The following is a 4,820-nucleotide window of genomic DNA, read 5'->3' as shown; positions in this document are numbered from 1 at the left end:
AGTTCGCCATGCTATGTGTTCTCAGTTTCCTCAGTCCCTCCCACAGCCTACCTCTAACGCCATTATGGAAGTGGTTAAAAGTACAGACCCCATGAAACTAATATCTACACTATGCTGATTACCCCTTCCTCCACTAAATTGGTGTATGATATTAGGCCACGTTGGGAGAGGGAAGTGGGGGCAATACAGGATGAATAATGAAGTGAGGCATTGGATACCAACAAGGCTGTATCACCTCAACTTTCTGATAGATTGTCCCAGATTTATATTCTGCACCGTGCATACCTTACCCCTTTGTGACTAGCTAGATTTCAGAGAGGGCAGTCCACCACTTGTTTGATGTGTTCCCAAGATGTTGGTACGTTCTTTAATTTATTATGGCCTTGCCCTCAGATGCTGGGTTTCTGGAAGCAGATTGTGGATTTCCTTCATGACACCATGGGCTCCCCCTTACCTTAGACCCAAAACAATGCCTGTTGGGGATATTCCCCCGACTCAGAACTTGATAAATTCACAAACACTTTTTTGCATGAAACACTATTTTCAGCCAGGAAAATCATAGCCAGACAATGGGTGAGACAGTTAGCCCCCCCCCCCCCCCACTTCAATGATTGGTTGATAGACAAAAAACTTTTGTACTTTAACAGAGGATGTCTATCCAAATACAATAAAATCTGGGACCGTTGGTTACAAGAAGCGGAAACTTGTGGATGAAGTGCCCTGGCCTTTATAGACATGCTGTGCTAAAGTCTAATTCAAGCTTCACCTCCAATGATGCATAAGAACCGTCATCTTTTCCTGACAAGAACGTTTTGATCTATGTGTAGAGACTGACCTGTATGTCAGACGTATACTTATATTTTGCATGTATTTGATGTATTGCATCTTAAATACGCAATGTTTTTTTTACTTGTGCATATTGTTAAATGAATGCAGCTCTATAATCCATAATACATTATTAAAGGAGAAGTACACCCAATGCTTGTTTGGCTGTACTTCTCCTGTGGATCACAGGAGTACATTTCATTTTTTACTCCTGTGACCCGTTTGCAGCAGACAGAGGGCTGAAGCCAGTTGTCAGCTGATGTCACTGAGCCAGTCGAGGCAATAGAACAATCACAACCATATGGTCGGAATCCACCCAGAACCGGCACCCAACCCAGCCTCTCAGAGAGCCACTGAGAGCCTAAACCAGCTGCTCCTGCCCCTCCACAGCTCAGCACTCTAGTGAGCATGGGGGGGGGAAGGGGGCAGAGCACAAAGCTGTGACTGACAGTCATCAGCTCTCTGAGAACGGAGCTCTGAGAACGGAGTGATCCGCTGTGTTTGACCACTCAGTTCTCAGTGTTAGAGCCGCATTCACCTAGAAAAGTAAGATTCTTGAAAAAAAAATACTATACTTTTCTTCCAACCCCTTGCCGCAGCCTGTAAATTCTGTATTTATGTGACCTCACTGATGTGGATCGTCCCCTGTGAGGCCGCATATATGCGTACATGTGTTTTGTGCTGGGAGCACGCTGCACAGAGCACTCCCAGCACCAAGAGCCCCAAGTCTTGTATTAACATTTGGAAACCAGGAGGCCCAGTTTCTGATCACCTGATTGCTGTGATAGCCTCTGATTGGCCCTCACAGTGATCGGTCAGGGTATAGCCCAGCCATGTGTTTTGAATGGAGAGAAAAATACAATGTATTGTTTGCTACCTGCCAGAGGAGAAAAATGTAAACAAAGAAAAGTGTGTAAAAAATGAAGATAAAACAGCTACAACGTAGATCAGGGTTTGATCTAGGTTAGGGTTAGTGTCAAAGTCAGGATCAAAGGACAAGGTCAGAGTCAGTGTAGTTTAGGTAGGATAAAAAAAAAAAGCATACGTATTTCATTTATATATTTAGAATTTTTTTTGGAGTTCAGCTTTAAGAAGGAAGTAAACTCTGCAGTCCCTATAGCGCTTTTCATCCATTTCAATGTAATTACTGTTTAACAAGCATTACATGGTCTAATCAAGTTAGAATAGCCTATTACTGACTTTATTTACAAAATTTTAAAAATGTTTTCTTCCGCCATCTTTAGTACTGTCATCTTGAGTCTGTGTAGAATATAATTTCCACCCTTTCCTGTTTCTCGCCATAATATCGTGCATGTGCGATCTGACATTACTGGACCACAACTTATACCCAGCATATTACATTGTTTTTGTGCTTTTTATATATACCCGTTATGGGTATATGCTTGCCTGTCAGTCCTGCTTCAGTTCTCCTCTCCTCATCGCATTCTCGGATGCAGTAGGACCGCGTGACATCACATGGGGAGTTCCAGGATGCAGGAGAAACTCTGTAGTCTTGCCAGGAGAGGGCAGTCGGCGCTATGCAGCTGGGAGAGGAAATCTCATTCACGGCACCCTTTCAATGGACGGACCGCACACAGAGCATGCCATAAATGAGGGGAAGGGAAGCGCATGCACCAGTCTTGTCAGTAAACTTAACAGGACGGATTACAGCAAAACTGAGCAGGTAAGGAAACATTTGCCAGCAGCAATTAATAGTGTTTTTTTATGAGGATTACAAAACAGTAAAGTTGTGTGGGAGGGTTTACAACCACTTTAAGGTTAGGAGTCTGGACTGGGAGATTTATGGCATTTCTTTTTAATATATTTTTAGTTATAAAATCCCTAGTGAAGTTTTTGCACTTTCTTCAAACTGCTAAAAAACACCATACTACCCTTTTGGTGCTTCTGTGAGTGGAGACTATGCCGCGTACAGACGCCCGGACTAGGTCTGACAGTCTTCCTGACTGACTTTTCAGTGGAGTTCCGAACAAACGGACTTGGCCACACATGAACGGACTAAGTCCATTTGAAAGTCCGTTTGTTGTGAACGTGATGACGTAAGACAGGACTAAAAAAGGAAGTTCAGTAGCCAAGTAGCCAATAGCTTCCCTTGCATCGTTTTTGGTCCGTCGTACCAGCATACAGACAAATGGTTTTCCGATAGGAATTGAGTCCATCAGACAGATTTGAAACATGTTCTAATTCTAGGTCCGTCTGATTTTTATAACACCGGAAAGTCTGGTCGTGTGTACGTGGCATTTGGAGTGAAAAGGGAATAGCAAGACACAATCTCACCGATTCAGAGGTCTGTAAACGACAGAACTTGAAACCACCAAGGCTTTCAGCTCCATCCTCTGATTTAAGTGACCCAAATATTCCCCGCTTCCAGCAGATCACATTATAGCACAGGGGTCACAAGTCTGTGAAATCCTCATTTGTTCTGGATCAGTGCCTCGTTGTCATATTGCATAGAATTTATAAATTATTCCTTGTAATTTTAATACAGCAAAGACTCCCCTATATCTTTGAGAAAATAAATAAAAGCTAAAAAATACAGACTCTACCGCATCCAGCCTGGTCAAAATTCTTTACTTCCAATTCATTATTGCCGTAACCTGAAGTTAATTAACTGATGCAATGGCTAGTCTGAACGTCAGGTAATTATTGCAGCACAGAGAACTGCAACATTTATTGAAAAAACAAATCACCGGGGAGTATAATATTGGGATATGGGTGAGTGTAACAAGTCAGTTAAAAATGAAATGCATTCATTCATGGACATATTTAGCATAGCATCTCAATGCGAGAAAACCCCAGTGCCGCACTCCATTAAACTCCCCAGTAATGTTTATTGATAGAATGTCATCACATCCACCCGCCTCAGCTCCTTTCTCTAATGTGGCACCCATAGTGGAGAGGAAAAAAGTTTGGCATCACAATGGTTTCACGCAACTACTTCAGCCTCTTTGCCTTTTGGCTAAGATCAAGTGTAATATCTGTTCTTATTAGTTTTTGGGAACAGAACGCTGATGTAGCTTTTATGCATGAAAAGTGTTGGTCAGTAATTCCTGATGTAATAAGGTGAGTAGGGTGAAAGTTCTGTTTTCCTCCTGGCATGGTTGGCTCCTGGCATGGTTTACCAGGCTTGTCTCCATAGGCAGGACACTGCCTATAGAGATAATGCCTTTCTGGTATGGATGGTAAGGGGCTGGGAGGCACAAGGAGGTCTGGGGGTGTTGTCCCAGGTGTCCTAGAAAAGCACAATGGGTTGGGGCCCCACTGAGTTTTACTGGAACTTGATCACTTCACTTAAAACTTTTCTTGCGCTTGCCTCTTGAGCAGGCCTTATGGCTAGCCCAAAGCAAAATTATATACTAGCCAGAAAGCTTGCCTTGTGTTCTGTACTTGCCACTTCTTATGCATTTATTTTCTTGCACATTTTTATTATGGGTACTTACACTGAACTTGTGAGATTCTTTTTACTCACAGAGACAGAGGGTGCAGGTTTTTCGGCACCTGTCCTAATGTCAGAAAGGATTTTTAACCTTCGGGTCTTTTTCCTCTTCCCATTCAGAAAAGACCTCACCAAGTACTTGGAGAACCGGCTTCGTCAGGTCCCTAAGAAGCGGGGCCTGCTTGACTTCAGCCTAGGTGGACCAAAGTACCTTGTTCCCTGTAAAAAGCCTTGCACCCTGAGGGATTAGAGGTTGAAGCCCTTACTCTTTGGAGCTTGTTCCATTATTGTACCCTTGTGCACTTTTTTCATGCGCTGTGATTTCACAGTTCACTCTTTTTGTTCAGATATTCATCACGCACCTCACTGCAGAGCTCAGAAGAAAATTATTGGAACTCAGCCCAGGGAGCATGCACATATACAGAGGTCTCTCTGTTGGTCTTCAGCAGAAAATAAAATACAATTTAAAGAGGTCGGAACCCTTGAGGGGTTTTAACCATGTTCTACTCTATCGTAAATTTAAAAAAGGTTCTGACTTTTG

The 4,820-nt window shown here is 42.9% G+C and overlaps 1 pseudogene; it reads left to right on the top strand.

Annotated features, from left to right (window-relative positions):
* Positions 1–3,782: 3,782 nt before the first annotated feature.
* On the top strand, positions 3,783–4,011 carry LOC143932443 (U2 spliceosomal RNA; annotated as a pseudogene).
* The last annotated feature ends 809 nt before the right edge of the window (positions 4,012–4,820 follow it).

This window comes from Lithobates pipiens, unplaced genomic scaffold (assembly GCF_037356315.1).
Source record: "Lithobates pipiens isolate NorthernLeopardFrog02 unplaced genomic scaffold, aLitPip1_a1.2 Scaffold_25, whole genome shotgun sequence".
NCBI lineage: Eukaryota > Metazoa > Chordata > Amphibia > Anura > Ranidae > Lithobates > Lithobates pipiens.
This window is presented reverse-complemented; position numbering and strand designations above follow the sequence as displayed.